At 45.2% G+C, this 19,460-nt stretch overlaps 1 non-coding gene across 1 annotated transcript; it reads left to right on the plus strand.

The window, feature by feature from the left end:
• Positions 1-7,973: 7,973 nt before the first annotated feature.
• Trnad-guc lies at positions 7,974-8,046 on the plus strand. The gene has a single exon. It is a non-coding gene; the product is annotated as a tRNA-Asp (tRNA).
• The last annotated feature ends 11,414 nt before the right edge of the window (positions 8,047-19,460 follow it).

Raw genomic sequence — 19,460 nt, forward strand, 5'->3', positions numbered from 1 at the left:
TCATATTTAAGAACATCTAAAAAATTTGTCTCCCTTTATTGAGGGATACTTAATAAGTGAGCAAATATTTTCCCTGTATCAAAAATTTATTTTCTCCCCGAACTGTAATGCTTACCTCCATCACAGTCATGGTTGTTGCTTATCTATGAATAGTGACGTAAAAACCAGTAGGTAATCTGTTTTTGAAAGCAATGGCCATTGAATTATTATTTTAAAAGAAAGAAAGTTTTCTCTATTTTGTATGACGCCCTTTATTGGTAATTGAAAAATAACTTTTGATAAGGGGAAATTAACTGGAGTGTCGTTAATTTAAAGAAGCATCCAGGTAAAAAAAATTGATAATGATAAGTTTAAATTATCACATGACACTGATTAATTTACCACTAAGAGAGAGAAAATTAATAATTCAAGATTTTGTCTAACTTGCTCTGATATTGTGAAGTGGACTGACCGCGCACATCGTTTGTTGGTCGTATGCCGATCATTAATATTACGCGTTAGCGCTGCCCAGAAACTGCGTTTACAGATTAACTTAACAGATCTCAGGGACACACTAGTGGCTGCTAAAATTGTGAAAATCAATAATGTTCGGCAGCGGCCAGTAAACGATATGTTGGCAGTCTTACAGTTCTCCTAGATGAAACATAGAAAAGTTGGCAAACAAGGTTAATGTTGTTGAAATGAAACATTGGTAAACAATAACAATTACTCATCTACATCTACATCTACATACATACTCCGCAATCCACGATACGGTGCGTGGCGGAGGGTACCTCGTACCACAACTACTATCTTCTCTCCCTGTTCCACTCCCAAACAGAACGAGGGAAAAATGACTGCCTATATGCCTCTGTACGAGCCCTAATCTCCCTTATCTTATCTTTGTGGTCTTTCCGCGAAATGTAAGTTGGCGGCAGTAAAATTGTGCTGCAGCCAGCCTCAAATGCTGGTTCTCTAAATTTCCTCAGTAGCGATTCACGAAAAGAACCCCTCCTTTCCTCTAGAGACTCCCATCCGAGATCCTGAAGCATTTCCGTAACACTCGTGTGATGATAAAACCTACCATAACAAATCTAGCAGCCCACCTCTGAATTGCTTCTATGTCCTCCCTCAATCCGACCTGATAGGGATCCCAAACCCTCGAGCAGTACTCAAGAATAGGTCGTATTAGTGTTTTATAAGCGGTCTCCTTCACAGATGAACCACATCTTCCCAAAATTCTACCAATGAACCGAAGACGATTATCCGCCTTCCCCACAACTGCCATTACATGCTTGTCCCACTTCATATCGCTCTGCAATGTTACGCCCAAATATTTAATCGACGTGACTGTGTCAAGCGCTACGCTACTAATGGAGTATTCAAACATTACGGGATTCTTTTTCCTATTCATCTGCATTAATTTACATTTATCTATATTTAGAGTTAGCTGCCGTTCTTTGCACCAATTACAAATCCTGTCCAAGTCATCTTGTATCCTCCTACCGTCACTCAACGACGACACCTTCCCGTACACCACAGCATCATCAGCAAACAGCCGCACATTGCTGCCCACCCTATCCAAAAGATCATTTATGTAGATATAATACAACAGCGGACCTACCACACTTCCCTGGGGCACTCCAGATGATACCCTCACCTCCGATGAACACTCACCATCGAGGACAACGTACTGGGTTCTGTTACTTAAGAAGTCTTCCAGCCACTCACATATTTGGGAACCAATCCCATATGCTCGTACCTTAGTTAGGAGTCTGCAGTTGGGCACCGAGTCAAACGCTTTCCGGAAGTCAAGGAATATGGCATCCGTCTGATACCCTTCATCCGTGGTTCGCAAGATATCATGTATTGACGATACTTTTACATAGATAAATACTTTACACACCTTGAAAATATCTTTTCAGGTACAAAATCATTCGAGAAAACTATCATTAAGCGAGAGATATCGAGGGAGAGAAACGACGCCGCTCGTGTCTATATACAAGTAGAGAACTGAAGGCAACTTTACTGTCATTTTTCCTCAGCCTCTTCCTGTTCTGGAAGCCTCTTGCGCGGAAAAATGTTTCGAGAGACTTCGCTGCGCTCCTTTCCGGCGCGCCTGATCGCATGAAATCATTGACGTCACTGTATTATTTGCCAATTAAAAAATACAATTGCTCTCTTTCACTAATTTTAACATCTTGTGGTCTCATACATCCAGGACCACAAGCATGAGTTAATAGCGCTGGAAATAGTAAGTAACACCGAACGATAAGATCACATTACGAAATTTGTGCTACAAAAGTCAATTCTAAACTAAAAAAACACAACAAAATGTGACATAGCAGCATATTATATGTACCTCATAATATGTTTATTGTATGTATAAATAGAAACATGTATTACAGACCATTGATGATGCTTCCCAAATAAAAGAAGCGAAACGCGTATTACAATAAACAAACTGCCTTCAATTAGTTGCATAGGGAAAGACGGAAAACAGAAAAAAATGACGAATTAATTACAATTTTACATTATAAGACAATTTAAAGACTATACACGGAATTAATACGTAGGTTTACATAGATTATTTTAGTTTTGAAGCTTAAATTTATTTACAAGTAAAAAGAAACGTTTCACCATATTGTCATCAATAGCTACAGAATCGCGAATATTTACTCTTTTAGCACCTTTCTGGCCAGTAACATTGTTAACTGTAGTACCTTGTTCAACTAATAAAGGATGCATCTGTAGTGAGAGAGCGAAATGTGATTTCTTGTTGTCGTCTCTTTATGAGAAGTGGGTACTGTTACACTTGATGCTCAAAACATTAGGTGCTTTGAGATGGGTACTTCATTACATACACTGCTGGAAAAAAATTAGTACACCTGGAAAGACAGCGTCGACTTTGATCCGCTTTATTTGTTCATGAGACCCAGAAAATATTAGATACAGGCTCCCAGGTAGATGCCACTTTCCTTGACTTCCGGAAGGCGTTCGATACAGTTCCGCACTGTCGCCTGATAAACGAAGTTAGAGCCTACGGAATATCAGACTAGCTGTGTGGCTGGATTGAAGAGTTTTTAGCAAACAGAACACAGCATGTTGTTCTCAATGGAGAGACGTCTACAGACGTTAAAGTAACCTCTGGCGTGCCACAGGGGAGTGGGGACAACTGCTTTTCACAATATATATAAATGATCTAGTAGATAGTGTCGGAAGTTTTTATGCGGCTTTTCGCGGATGATGCTGTAGTGTACAGAGAAGTTGCAGTATTAGAAAGTTGCAGCGAAATGCAGGAGAATCTGCAGCGGATAGGCACTTGGTGCAGGGAGTGGCAACTGACCCTTAACATAGACAAATCTAATGTATTGCGAATACATAGAAAGAAGGATCCTTTATTGTATGATTATATGATAGCGGAACAAACTCTGGTAGCAGTTACTTCTGTAAAATACCTGGCAGTATACGTACGGAACGATTTGAAGTGGAATGATCATATAAAATTAATTGTTGGTAAGGCGGGTGCCAGGTTGAGATTCATTGAGAGAGTCCTTAGAAAATGTAGTCGATCAACAAAGGAGGTGTCTTACAAAACACTCGTTCGACCTATACTTGAGTGTTGCTCATCAGTGTGGGATTCGTACCAGGTCGGGTCGACGGAGGAGATAGAGAAGATCCAAAGAAGAGCGGCGCGTTTCGTCACAGGGTTATTTGGTAAGCGTTATGGCGTTACGGAGATGTTTAGCAAACTCAAGTGGCAGACTTCAAGAGAGGCGCTCTGCATCGCGGTGTAGCTTGCTGGCCAGGTTTCGAGAGGGTGCGTTTCTGGATGAGGTATCGAATATATTGCTTCCCCCTACTTATACCTCTTATACCTCCCGAGGAGATCACGAATGTAAAACTAGAGAGATTCGAGCGCGCACAGAGGCTTTCCGGCAGTCGTTCTTCCCGCGAACCATACGCGACTGGAACAGGAAAGGGAGGTAATGACAGTGGTACGTAAAGAGCCCTCCGCCACTCACCGTTGGGTGACTTGCGGAGTATAAATGTAGATGTAGATGTAGATGTAGATGGAGGCGTATGCCGCCTGGGAGACAGTACTGTTAATGGTTTCAACGTCGTCCGCTAACAGGTAGCGAAGTGGCGTACCTACTGGAGCGACATCTGTGTCTTCCCTTTAACAGCGAATTCTCGCAGCCAGTGGGCTCAATGTGGTGCAGACATGTGCAGCAATCAGGCAATCATGCCGCAGTGACGCAATCGTGCTTCCTACAGCCAACTGAGCGAGTTGGAAATGGGACAAATTGTGACCTCCTGAGTGGTCCTATCGGAGAACTGCTACACAAGTTGGATCGGCTTCGTCAGCTGTGGAATAATGCTGTATCAGTGGTGATGTGTACATCATCACATCCGTAGACGAGTCTGTGGACGTACCCGCAGCATAGACGCCCGCCAGGACCGTCGTATTATAAGGGCAGCAGTGGCAGATAGTACAGCTAGCACAGCACAGATAAGAGACCTTGTGAGCCCAGACATGTCAGCACGAACTGTTGCGAATCGGTTATCACCAGTAGGATTACAGGCACACACACCTCTAGCCCAACATCCACTCATGACACAACATCGACGTGCACGTCCGACTGTGCAGTCAGAGCATCACTTGGAAGATGGAATGGCGCGCTGTAGTCTGCATACAAGTGGTGGTCGTTTGCACGAATGACGTTGACTGGTGACCACTGTCTCGTAGAGTGCATTTGTCTAACACGCACTGGCTCGATCCCAGGCCTTATGGTACGGTGCGCCGGCCCCGGTGGCCTAGCGGTTCTAGGCGTTTCAGTCCGGAACCGCGCGACTGCAACGGTCGCAGGTTCGAACCCTGCCTCGGACATGGATGTGTGTAATGTCCTTAGGTTAGTTAGGTTTAAGTAGTTCTAAGTTCTAGGGGACTGATGACCTCAGATGTTAAGTCCCATAGTGCTCGGAGCCATTTGAACCATTTTTTTGGTACGGTGCGCAGTAAGCTACAACTGCCCCTCGGAAGTACCACCTTATCCCGCGCCGCAAAGTACCGCTATCACGCTCGGATACTACGGTACACTAGCCCTTATTTTAATGAACAATAAAATGGCCCACCAGGAACTGAATGTGTGCTTCTGTGAACAAAGAGTCAAACACAACTTCAACCCCAAATACCTTGGCATAACACTAGACCGCTTCCTGGCTTACAAAAACATCTAGAAAACGTAAGCCAAAAGCTAAAGAGTCGCAACAACATCCTGAGAAAATTGGCTGGCTCGACTTGGGGAGCTCAAGCATCCACCTTACGTACTGCAGCAATAGCCCTGGTATACCCTGTTGCCGAATATTGCTCTGCTGTCTGGCATTCGAGCACTCATACAAAGAAAATCGACGACCAGTTGAACGAGTGTACGAGGATAATAACGGGTACTATTAAATCCAGCCCAGTCCCTTGGCTGCATACTCTAAGCAATATCCCACCTCCACAATTGAGAAGGCGAGAAGCAGCAGCAAGAGAGTAGTCAAAAATTCATGACTCAGATTACCCACAGAATCTACCAATCCATGATGTTTTGAACGAAATACCATCGACCCGCTTGAAGTCACGGAAGCCTATATGGGTTAATACACAAGAACATCAACCTGACATCAAGGAGCAATGGCGGCACTTTTGGAATGATTCTGGAATTAAGACTAAATTAAACCGTATCAGAACGGGCCATGCAAGATGCAATGCATGTAAGTACAAGTGGGGTCTATGTGACTCACCAGCCTGTGACCGTGGAGCACCAGAACAGAACGTCCGCCATGTTATTGAGGAATGCCCCTTAAGAAGATACGCCGGACCTGTCTCTGAGGTTATATATGTGAAACCCTCTGCTTTGGATTGGCTGTGCAATCTAGATATTGAGCTTTAAATATATGAATGAGTTTCTAGTCAGGCTTGCCAAGCCTTTACGTGTAGTTATTTTTTCTTGAGTGTTTGTACTTTATCCTTTTGTGCTATTGCTTGTTTTTTACACATGTAGTATTTACACATTGTTTTGTTTTATACATTTCGTTTACATATTGTTGTACTTATATAAAATATTGTCGCTGTATTGCCATACGCAAAATAAATAAATAAACTAGCCCCTACAGCTATTGCGCTGTACCATCCATTGAAACCATGGCCGGGTACAGAGCTATACTCTACTCTACAAATACTGCGCTGTACCACCTCGTCCGAAACCGAATTCAGGAACAGCCCCTCCCCATACTCTACGGCAAGGATATTGCGGTGTACTGTGGCTTGCAAAAACGTGTCCATGTACACGCGGGGGAGGGGGGGGGGGAGGCAGCCGCCTTCCCTCCCACGGGCACTTCGCGCACAAAATAGCGCAATTGGGCTAGGATCTATGCAGTGTGTATGACCGGAAATCACGTGACCGGAAGTGTCGCTATCATGGATATTTAGAGTATAAAAGGATGCATGACAGCCGCTACCGATCAGTCTTCTGCGGTAGTTGAAAGTGTCAAAATGGTTTCCTCCAAAGTCAAAGTCCTTAACATGCCTCAGCTATTAGGGAGGAGGGCGAGACCAACCGACGAACGCTTTGGTTTATGGCTACTACTGGAGAACCTGGACAATCGTGTTTCTGACATTGGCCACATAAATTGCACCGAAAATGGTACGCTCCTTAGCAAGAAGAATTTAAATATGCTTACGCCTATTACAAAACAATTTTGCGATAACATTATGGTAGTTAAAATCTGTGATCAAGGGGACTATTAGGAGCAGTTAGAGAAGGGACTATCTGTATTGTTAAAGAAGGAGATGTGTGGCTCAATTAACTATTACCTACGTAGTAAATTCTCCAAGTTCGTCACTGCAAGAGATGGCGTCAAGGCGAAGCTACCATTTCTCCTACATGGAAGCGGCAGTGTGACAGCAAGAGGAATACTGGATAAAATCGGCAAGGAAGCACTGGAAACTATTTCCAAGAAATATAAAAATCCTGTGGCTATACCATACAAAGTGGAATTACCCGACGTTAAATTTGATGTTCTAATGGAAGAGTTGCCTGGAATACTGCAACAGGTAGACGATTATTACCTTTTGGATATAGACATAACGCAAGGCTTTGCCGGAATTTTTAATGAAATTGAGATGTGCGACTACCTAATATCAACCCACGACTTCTGCATGGAAGGAGACCATCAGGGAACCAGCAATGTGATTGTGGACAACGATAAGACAGCCTGAATAGACTGTTTAACGTGGATGAGCTCCAATTGTAGAGAAAAGGTACATAACAAATTTATATGTCAAATCACAAGTGCAGGAGTAAGCAAAGTTATCGGTGACCATCTTACAGACTGTATAAAGTGTCCAGACACGCGACTACGGGAAACTATTACGTCTTCTTTGGCTAAGGAGCATGGCACTATCAGGCTGGAGGCTACAATATACAAGTACAGAATGGATCGTGTGTTCGACCCAGTGCAGAGCTGTTTAAGTGTATTAGACACTAACAAGCAGTATTTACAATGTTCTCCACTTTACTCTGTGCCAACTGCGTCTATGTGGTGTCGTCTAACTAATGATTTACAGAAGAGTTGCTGTGTCGTGTTTAACAATGTTCTGCAATTTGTCTATTCGGGTAATAAGAACACCCGAAAATTGACTGGTGTGCTGCATACAGTTTTAATTATCTACCTGTAAACTACGTAGAGGTTCTTAACACAGACTCCAACAAAGACAATATTAGTATTACGCAGAAGTGTTAAAGCAGGAGTAACTTATTTTTCTCACTCTAGAACACTGTTCTCCCCAATACCGTCCGATATAGATATCGCCGAATTGGGACTAGTTCCTACAAATAATGTTATACCCCAAGTCTTAAGAAAAAGAGCAAATGTATCACACAGACTTAAACCATTCCCCATTAAAGAAATTACTCCTTTAAGTGCAGTTAATGTTTTATGTGTCCGCCCCGGTAGCTGAGTGGTAAGCGCGACGGACTGTCAATTCTAAGGGCCCGGGTTCGATTCCCGGCTGGGTCGGAGGTTTTCTCCGCTCAGGGATTGGGTGCTGTGGTGTCCTAATCATCATCATTTCATATTCATCGACCCGCAAGTCGCCGAAGTGGCGTCAAATCGAAAGACTTGCACCGGGCGAGCGGTCTACCCGACGGGAGGCCCTCATCACACGCTATTTAAAGAAAAAAAAAAAAAAAAAAAAAAAAAAAAAAAAAAAAAAAAAAAAAAAAAAAAAAAAGTGCACGAAAAAGGAAACTGGAAATGGAAGACATCGAACTAAATAAAAGAACCCTAGAGTATACAGAGAAGACAGATGCCATAAAGGAAGAATATAAGCTGCAAATGGAAAAAGAGGAGGCTATTGCGGATGTACAGGTCAGGTGTTTACGTACGGATTTAAACACAGTGTGTGGAAAAATCTGTCCTGGAAGGAGGAATACAAAATATTGGCATATACAGTAAACAGCCATGGAAACTAGTCACTTGTTGGAGTACTAGCCGAAATCAATGGAATGGAGAACGTTTACTATATTAAAGGATACACGAGAAATGTGTTTATTAAGCTCTGTTCCCATTTGGATCGGCTTAAAAAGGATGGTTATATTCTAAGTGTGGCGAGCTGGATGTTGTCCACGTAGTAACAGAACAGCCATTTTCCGAGTTTAAAACTAATGAAATAACTACATTTAATGGACATTCGTTTGCAAAGGTTATAAACTTAAAGTTCTACACAGAGATGCCGCAAGAATGCGGAGCAGAAGAGTTGCCGACATACACACAGGAAGACGAGGAACGCTTTAACAGTAGCGTCATGGAGGAGATACGAGGAAAAATTAAAATCCGCGAATGCTCTCGCCTAGAAGAGCTGCAGGAAGGAACAGAGCTAATAGTTAAAGCCCTAAAACAAGTATTTTACGGGAAGAAAATTTGATATGTATTAGATTTCGAGAATATACCTTCTCTGTATTTGTCAAATTACTGGCTGGAGAAAGAAATAGATGATTCAGATGTTGATTTAAGTTATAAGTTAAAAATTAAATTGGACATTATTAAAACTACACCGAACAAAAATAAAGAAAGAGTTGTTTTCTGTGTGTAAATCTATATATAAAAGTTAATAAATATTTTGTACGAGAATATACACATGTCTTATATGCTAAGTTACCGAAAATCCTAAGACATTTCCTGTATACAACGATCTATGTGCCTGTATTTTGGATGTGGAAGTGAGCGAGCCGGCCGCGGTGGTCTCGCGGTTCTAGGCGCGCAGTCTGGAACCGCGCGGCTGCTACGGTCGCAGGTTCGAATCCTGCCTCCGGCATGGATGTGTGTGATGTCCTTAGGTTCGTTAGGTTTAAGTAGTTCTAAGTTCTAGGGGACTGATGTCCACAGCTGTTAAGTCCCATAGTGCTCAGAGCCATTTGAACCATTTTGAAGTGAGCGGTTGGATGACCTTGAAAAGTAGTTGAGGCTAGGTAGTTGAAAGTTTAGCGAACCCCTTTTCGTACTTATATGAACGGGGGTGACGCCACACCTCATGCTTGCGGAAGCCGAGCAGGGGCTGTGCGCGGTTTGACATCTGACAGATGCGTCACTTATCGTTACCTCCTGTGCACTCTACTGGACGGAGGGTGGTGGACTGTGCTTGCACGCGTTGATTGCATTATTTTGCGAGCGGCTCTGTAGGCCCTGCTATGCGCTATTTGGTCAGTTTACGAGTACTGAACGTGTCTACACATCGGTGTGAAGAATTATTTAGGAGCAGTTTGCTACTGTGTACTGAAATTACGAGTTGGTTGAGTGTCTGTGGGCTGTGCAACGTGACCCCAGGCACATCAGGGTGGATGTTTTGTATCAGTGTGATAGATATACTCTATCGTTAAATAAGTTGTTTGAAAATAAATGGAGTGCACTCCATCCTTACTCTCCCTAGCAGCCCAGAGCAGGCTGAGTCGTTTTCCGACCATTTCCTCTCACCATCTTGGTTCACATCTCGAAAAGGACGACATCGTCCTCTGTTAGTGGTACTGAGTACTATAGTCTGATTTAAAGTAGTTGTCACTTAACAGGCAACGGGCTGCAGGGCTCCGCCACCAATAAACCAATGGCAGCCGGCGCGGTCGGCTGCCACTGCGTTGCCGCTTCGCTCTGCTTAGCTGACTAAGGCATTGTGCCAGCCAGTCCTCAGCGAGCCGTTGTAGACGTGCGGCTGAGAGATTTGAGTGACTTGTAGCTTCGCGTGTTTACGATGTCTGATGAAAGCAGTCGCAAGAGAGGGAGGCCGAGGCTGCACACTCCTCGGAAACCTCCAAAAAGTGGCGGACATGGCGTCGTTATACGCAGTCAGGCGCGTGAATACGTGTGTTCCTTAAGGGAGTATTTTGAGAGAGAGAGGGATGCAAGAGGGCCTCTCGTTCCGTTGGATAAGGTGGTGGAGCGAACTGCAGCTGCTCTGCAAGTTAGCGAACGATCAGTAATAAGAATCTGCAAGGAGAAATTCACGAAAGAAGGCTCAAGTGAATCATCTAAATTGGATACACCTGGGAAAAAGAGGCGACTAGAGAAGAGGGTCACAAAACTTGACTCTTTACGGGAAGATGGCATTCGTCGTCAAATATACGCATTTTATTCGAGGAAGGAGTATCCAACACTCAAAAAACTACATGCTACCCTCACAGCGGCTGACCTGTTTCAGGGTAGTAAATCGTCTTTGTTACGAGTCGTGAAAATGTTAGGATTCCGCTATAAATCCACCGCTGGCAGAAAGTTACTAATGGAACGCCAAGATATTGCAGCCTGGCGATGCCGCTTTCTTAGAGAATTAGTGGAGACAAATTTTGATGATACCGTGTGGCTTGATGAAACGTGGGTGAATGCAGGACACAGTTTAAAAAAAGGCTGGCAGGCGGTACCATCAGCGGAAGTATGGCAGCTTCGATCGGCAGAGGAAAAAGGATAATTGTAGCACATGCCGGAAAGTCAAAAGGTTTCATTCCAAATTGTCTGCTGCTATTCAGTTCAAATAAGACCTCCGACTACCACGAAGAGATGAACCACAATACTTTTGTGAAATGGTTTGAAGACTGTGTGCTCCAGAACTTAACAAAAAACTCTATCATTGTTATGGATAATGCTCCTTATCATTCAGTAATACAAGACAAAGCACCCATGAAGGCAACGAGGAAAAACGACATTGTTAGCTGGTTACAGAAACATAAGGTGCAGTTTGACAGTAATTTTACAAGGGCAGAATTATTAGAACTTGTATCGCAACACAAGCCAAAGAACCCGATTTACATTGTGGATGAAGTAGCAAGAAAATACGGGCATAAAGTGCTCAGATTGCCTCCTTACCATTGCCATTTCAACGCAATACAGCTGATTTGGGCTCAGGTTAAATGACATATTGCTGCAGAAAATAAGAAATTCACATTAACCGAAGTGGAACGCCTTTTGAAAGAGGCAGTTGAAATTGTGACATCGGAAGACTGGCAGAAGGTAGTACATCACATGAAAGGAGTGATACAGGACGCATGGAACAATGAAGGTATCTTACAACAAAGTGTCTAAGACTTGATTATATCTGTCAATACGAGCAGCGACACGGATAGTTCCACTGACTCTGACTCTGAATTAAGCGGTGTTTTCGCATTGTCTGATTAGTGTGTAGTGTACTTACTGCCACTAAATATTGTGTTTGTGAATTTATTTCGATTTATTCTTGTTCTTGTTGTGAGACTAAGAAATACTGTTTGGGCAGCTCTCGTCATCTCCTTACGGTAAGTTAGACTGAATTTTAATTCTATTTCATTTTATATATACACCAAGATGTTATTTATTCAATGTGTGTAATAGTTTTCGAGATTTGCAACCTAAAGAAGAAAACTTTTCCGGACGCGAAAATTTCTCACACTTCAATAGTTAATATAACAACGGCCCTAATTAAAATTAAGAAAATATATTTGATTTGCTTATAGATACCACTGAGACCGATACTGTACGTAAATTTCAGAATAATTACATAATATTTATAGGAGATAGAGATTTTAAACCTCATACTTGTTTCGAGTTCAGTACTGATAGGGTTGCTTAAAAATGTTATTTTCAGAAATTTATATACAGGAAACGTGATGCACTACGAAAACTTTTAAGGATTCTTTGCCGAGTACATTATTTTGGTAATGAATGGAAAAAATATTTTGCTGTGACACCAATAGTTTTTCAGTAATGACGTGATAAGTTAGAAGCTGTTTGCGAAATCGATAATTTAAATGGTTTCAAACAAATTGACGTAACTCTTGTCCTAATTAATATTAAGAATAGATATTTGACAGATTGAAAGAAATTGTAGAGATATACATCATATGTGGGTTTGAAATTTTTTACTTACTTTTTGTAGAAGATACAGGCTTTCAAACGATTTTCTATCGCCAGGGGTAGCGATGCGCTGAGGCGGCTGCCTCCAGCAAGCGCTTGACGTGACAACGCCGCAACTTCGCAGCGCAAACGTCAAGTGACAACTACATTAAATCAGACTATAGACATCGTGGAGAAAACACTGTTTGCCGCCATCATGGATAACTGTACTTGCGTCATCAGCTGGTGTCACGGAGGCGTCCTCTGGCGGCGATGAAATGTGCTAAGACAGTTGGGGTCTGGAGCTCGTGGTGAACCCACTAGGTGGCGCCATCTTAGATTACGGTACTTGCATCACTACAGCGTCCTCTAGTGGTATCGATATGAACTAAGTCAGTTGGGCTCTGGGCTCAGTAGCGAATACACTGGGTGGTGGTGCTGGCTGTAATTCTTTAAATAAAGGCTGGTATATGATTTCGATAGTTGACGATTAGCAAGCAGAGTTTTTTAGATGGATTATTATTTTGACAATTTACGAGTTGTTTGGCTACCTGGAAGTAAATGCATTGCATTATTTACGAGCGGTTCGCATGTCTGTAGGCTGTGCAATGTGTTATTTTTGACGGTTTACAATTAGCAAGCGTGTGTGTAGAGCCTTGTACATGAGTTAAAGTAGGAGTAGTTTGCAGGTCTGTATGCTGTGAGGCATGTCAGACCGTGTGTTCTGTGATAGATATACTCCATCCCTAAATAAATTGCCCCCAAATAAATAAAGTACACTCCTTCCTCTCTCCATCAGCCTAGTGTGGGCTGAGTCCTTTTACTGGAAACCCCTAGGAAGAAGTTGCGCCCTGAAGGTTTAGGTTAGTGATGGTGAGCTTCATTTGCAACAGTTTTCTTAGGTTGGTAGCGAAAGCCGAAGTGACCTTTCTTTACAGCCAGAATTCAAACTCGGCGCCGGTTCCTAAGAAGGTGGCGGTCTGGACGTTGAAAATTAGTTGAACCTAGGTAGTTGAAAGTATAGTGAACACGTTTTCTTATCTATATGAAGTCGAATTACGTGACTAATGCAGTAGCCAATAGGAGTGCAGCATTCTAGGGGTGGGGGGTGATAGGTCATGAATGAACACTGCACTGCTAGTGGGAAAATGTGGAACTTCTCATTTGATAATTGAATATTGAAACTGCAAATTGAATTATTGAATATGATTAAAATTGAAATTTAATTAAGTACTTAGGTAATTGATAGGCGCGTGTTCAGTTATAATGCGTGCCTGCGAGAGAGAGCAGACAATCTTGTCTCAGCATGCGTCGTCACGGTAGTGTCCTCTGGTGGCCACAATATGAACTAAGCCACTTGACTTCTTGAGCTCATGGTGGATACATCGGGTGCAGTCATCTAGAATGATGGTACCTGCATCATCACCTGAAATCAGGAGAGCACCCTCTGCTGGCACTGATGTGAACTAAGCCAGTTGCAGTCCGGACCCAGAGGCGAACACATCTGCTTGAAATTGGTTAAATAGTAAAGACAAGGCCGTTTCTCCCGCTTTCAAACGATTTTCTATCGCCGGGGGTAGCGATGCGCTGAGGCGGCTGCCCCAGACAGCGCTTCACATGACAACGCCGCAACTTCGCAGCGCAAACGTCATGTGACAACTACTTTAAATCAGACTATAGACATCGTGGAGAAAACACTGTTTGCCGCCATCACGGATAACTGTACTTGCGTCATCAGCTGGTGTCACGGAGGCGTCCTCTGGCGGCGATGAAATGTGCTGAGACACACGTCCTAGGCGTGACGCATTATCATGTTGGAATTTGAACTTCCCGCCATTTTTCTTGGGGAGGTAGTAAGGTTAGTGGAGGTAATCCAGTTGACCTTCTTCCCACCAAAATCAGCTGTCCTGATTGACGTCACGGTCGCCATCTCAGATGACGACACATTACCGCTCTCTGGTGGCGACGATATCAACTAAGCCAGTTGAGTTCTGGAGCTTGTGGTGGACACATGTGCTTGAAATTGGTTGAATAGTAAAGACAAGTCCCTTTTTCACACCTTGTTCTTGGTGTGACACATTATCATGTTGGAATTTGAACTTCCCGCCATTTTTCTTGGGGGGGGGGGGGGGGGCTTAGGTTAGTGGAGGTAGGCCAATTGCCCCATCTTCCCACCAAAATTCAAACTTACCGCCAAAATCCGCCATTTCAGATGACGTCATCGCCGCCATCTTGGATCATGGTACTTTGGGATGGAAACGCTGTTGTTCCAATACTATCATCCAGCTGCCACCTGGAGGGATTCGCCGGACCACCTTCACCACTTGCTGGAGGGGCTGCCGCCTCGCCCTGGTTGAGTTGCCGCTGTCCCCCCTGCCCCCCACGCTGAATGCTCCCTCATCACCGCTGCTGCTGTCGCCATTGCCGCAGTTCTTCGACAATGCCGCTGTCCTTCCTGCTGCCGCAGTTTCTCGTCCCTGCCGCCATCACCGCCACTGTCGCTGTCACCACCATCACCCATAACCATCTTCACCCCCCCCACTTGCTCACCACCACCTTTGCCCAACCTACCACCTCCACCATCTTCACCACCCCTATGGACGTGAGCCCATCCCCCACCCCTACAACTCCTTTGACCCGCACCCTCACCCTGGCCATCTGTAAATACTTCCCCACTGCCCCCATCTCCCTTCTCATTCCTCACATGGACTCGGTTCTCACGATATCCCCCAATGCATCCTTCCAGACCAATCTCCCCTCCAAAATCCCACGTATTCAATCTGGAACATGAGCCACCCTTACCCCCTACAACACTCCCTTCCCTCCCCAACAGCCTCAACCTCCCCAACGTCTGTCGACTTTCACCGCCCTGCTCACAAAGCTTAGCACTGTGATCACTGAGGCTGTGGTGTTGGCAGAACTCAATTCCCAACCCTACATCTAAATCTGCTTGGCCCATCGCATCTTTAATGAGGCTGGGCTGACTTACCTAATGAGTCTATTCATGGAATCCTTCTCCTCCATCGACCGCCTCCTTACAGAGAAAGCCCTCATCTAAAATGGACGCCACAAAGTTGACCCCTCACACTCCCCCCTCCAATTCTACTGTTGCCAACACTGCCTTAAATGGAATGTACATGCTACTGCTGATTGTGAGGGTCCCTCTACCTGTCCCCAACCCAGAGGTTCCCACTTTCTGAAGAACTGCCTCAACCTCGGCTCTCCCCTCTTTTGTAATACCTGCAATGAATCCCATCCTACCTGCTCATATAAATGTAAAGCAAAGCCTCCTCCCATCAGCCTAAAGCTCATCATACCTGTTCGTCCAGTAGATGATCCCATCCATCCCAACAACTTCCTCCACCCTCCTCCTACAGCAGTGGACATCATCTGCTTCATCACCATTGTCCTCAAAACATCCACCCTTTCCAACCCCTCACATCTTTTCCCAAATTGCCCTTGCTGCCCAGTCCGTCTTTCATCTCACCACATATGCCAGCTAGTCTCACAACCAGGTCCATTTCACCTTCACTCCCTCATCACCCTCGTCTAAATCCCCCGTACTGTGGCATGACAACATTACAGTATCCTTTACTATAATATGTGCTCCCTGACAACCACAAACACCTCTTCCTCCACACCCTCAATTAATGTCTTGTGGATGCCTTCATACTAAATGAAAACTTCCTCCAACCCCATCTCTCAGTTTCCATAGCCCCTTACACCCTCCACCGTACTGGTAACCCATACTCCCTAGTGTGTGGTGTGATTACTATTGGCCACCTTAAGCACCTCCCTGTTTCGCCCAAGCTCTCCTCAACAATCCCACTGAGCATCTCACCCTCAGCTTTGTCTTCCCCACCCTTGCTGTCACATGTACCACGATCTACATCCGCACTTGCACCCTTATCCCATACGATTTCCTGGCCCACATTGACCGCACCTCCTGAACTTGTATATGATTACTCCTGCGCCATCTGGGATGCCTACTGGGACTCCATACACAACCAGGTGGAACGCCACAACCCTATGCCTCAATCTCCTGCTATCTTCTGAACTGCTATCTTCTTCCACCAGACCTTGACTGACACTGTAGCCACCCATATCCCTAAAAAAGCCATCCACCCTCACCACCCAGCCCTGCCCCTATAGGTCATCCTCATCTTGAATCCTGTTGCCTCTACCTATCCTTCCTCCGCTCTTGTGACCAGGATGCACTCACTCGCCACTGGCAATTACGACACACCTGCAACATGCTTACTGCAAAGAAATGCCGTGCCTGGCGGCAGACAAGCACACAAATCAACGCCATGCCCTCAATAAACTCTTCCAGGTATTGGTTTGCTTTCCACCACCTTACTAAATGGTTCAAATGGCTCTGAGCACTATGGGACTTAACTTCTGAGGTCATCAGTCCCCTAGAACTTAGAACTACTTAAACCTAACTAACCTAAGGACATCACACACATCCAAGCCCGAGGCAGGATTCGAACCTGCAACCATAGTGGTCGCGCGGTTCCATACTGCAGCACCTAGAACCGCTCGGTCACTCCGGCCGGCCACCACCTTACTGTAAACCGCCCTACCCCACAATACCCTCTGCTCCTTGATGACCGTCCCTTTCCCGACAACCTCAGTAAGGCCAACTACTTTGCCTCCCACCTCTCCAATGTCTTTCCCATTCCTGATTATCCCCAATTTGATTATTCCCTCTTCCTTGACATCATTGAACATACGGATACCCCTGCTCCTCCCTTTGCTTCTATCTTCCAGTACTTGGGTCACACACCACCATCAGAACTTAACACTCCCATCGCTACACAGGACATCATCCTCACAATCCACACTAAACACAACACTGCACTGACTGTGGCTGCGTTACCTAGCGCCACCTCAAGCACTGCCCACCCTCCTTCCCTGCAGCCCTTGCAGCCCTCTAAAATGTAATCCTTGCCACCAACCTGTACCCCAACCTGTGGAAAACCTCCCCAAATCTAACAAGCCTCCGTCTGATGCCTCTTCCTATCGCCCTATATGCCTCACATCGGTGTTCAACAAGCTTTTAGAATCCATCCTTACCCAGCGCATCTGTCACCACCTTCACCAATACCATCCCCTCCCTGACATCCAATGTGGCTTATAACCTCTCCAGCTTAATTCCTGTCACTCCGCCATTTTTGTATCCCTAGACCTTGAAAACGGCTATGACTGATGATGGCATCCCAGTCTCCTGTTTAAACTCCAGACCTACACCCTTTGTATCAACTATGTCTATCTGATTGCCTCCTTCCTCTCCCGCTGTCCCTCCTGCATTACTGTCTATGACACTGATTCTCGCACATCTACCCCTCCACAATTGTGCCCCGGGGCCATGTTCTCTCCCCTCTCTTCTACATCCTGTACACAGCAGATATGCCCCAACCCCCCCTCCAGTCCATCTCCTGCAGTATGACACTGACTTCCTTGCCCTTGCTCCTACCCTTCAAGGACCCCAGCTCCTTCTCTAGAGACACCTTGACCTTTTTGCCACATAGTGTAACGAGTGACTCCTAAAAATCAATCCTTCCAAGACACGGGCAATCATCATAGGTCTTACCACTCGCTCCTTCCAGCTCCTTGATTTTTCCCTTACCATCTGCACCATCCTGTCTGCCTCTCCCCCACCCTCACGTACCTTGGACTCACCATTGACAGTCACCTTAACTGGATCCCTCATCTCCACTCTAATCAATCCAAAGCCCACAACCACCTCCATGTCCTTAAACTCCTCTCTGCCCTGACATGGGGGTTGAACCCCTCTGCCATCCTCTGCACCTACAAATCCTTGATCAGTCCCATCCTCTGTTGTGCCAGTCCCGCCTTGATCTCCGCCCCCTCCCCCCCCAAATTCAATAAGTCCCTCCAGATCCTCGAGCACCATGCACTCTGCCTCGCCTTCCATATATGCCTCCCGTCATCCACACAGACACTCTATAACCTCATTCCTTTCCCCCATCTGCTCCTTTTCCATCCTGTTTTTCCTTTCACTCCCCAAGTCCTTCTGCATTCCCCTCCTCTGCCTTACCCACTCCCTCTTGCGACCACCCTGACACCCCGCCCCCCCCCCCCTTTTATGTGTCCTCTTGCACCATCGGCTCCTCCCCCCTTTTGCTTTTTCCTCTCCTCCCCCAGCCATTTTTCCCCTCTCATCTGTCTGCATTCCCCCCCCCCCCCCCCAATCTGCCTTAGTCTGTGGTGTGTCATCTTGGTGTCTACTTTTTAGTGCAGTGTTTATGTGGGTGTTAAGTGTTGTGCATCCTGTTTTAAAGTGTTGTGAACAGAAACCATATTGTCGCTAGGTGTGATTTTTTATCTCTTGCTTACAGAAACCAGACTGTCTCCATGTTTTTTAATTGTCTGTCTACTATTGAACCTGTCTACCTACTGTGTGTCTTAATTAGCATCCCAACCCTTCGTTTTTATATTTTTGACTTCCATAACCTTCCACCATTTTACTGTTTTAAAAAAGTTGCCGTTTTATCGCCTGTTTTTATTGTTTATTATCTTCTTATTATGTTTTTTAATCTCCTGTATGCTGGAGAGCGGCGTACTAAGCTGCTGCCAGCTCGCCCCCCTCTGGGGGGAATCGAAACTCAATAAAGGAAAAAAAACTAGCAGTCTTGCATCCAGAGCATTGGAATCCCTCCATCCACATGGATGGATCTGTCTACTGGGCTACTCTCAGTACCTATTCTGCGGTTGGAAGTACAGTGGTCCTACTCTGCACCCCTGCCATTATTGCCATCGCCACCGCCACCCCCACCACCGCCGTCGTCACCAGCCACTTCGGGTTCTGCTGCTGGTCGCCCACCGCCGCCGCCGTCGTCGCCCACTGCTTCGGGGTCTACTGTTGCCTGCTCGCCGATGCTGCCCATCGCCATCGCTGTGTTGTTTCTTTGTTTTCATTGTTATTGTCTTCGCCTGCCATGTGTCATCCCTTGCTCATCCTTTCGTTTCGTTCCTCGGCGACTCTTGTCGCCTGTATGCTCATCCCCATTTAAACACTGACACTCCAACCACCGCCATTATCTATACCTATCCTT

Source organism: Schistocerca americana, chromosome X (genome assembly GCF_021461395.2).
Source record: "Schistocerca americana isolate TAMUIC-IGC-003095 chromosome X, iqSchAmer2.1, whole genome shotgun sequence".
Taxonomy (NCBI): Eukaryota; Metazoa; Arthropoda; class Insecta; order Orthoptera; family Acrididae; genus Schistocerca; species Schistocerca americana.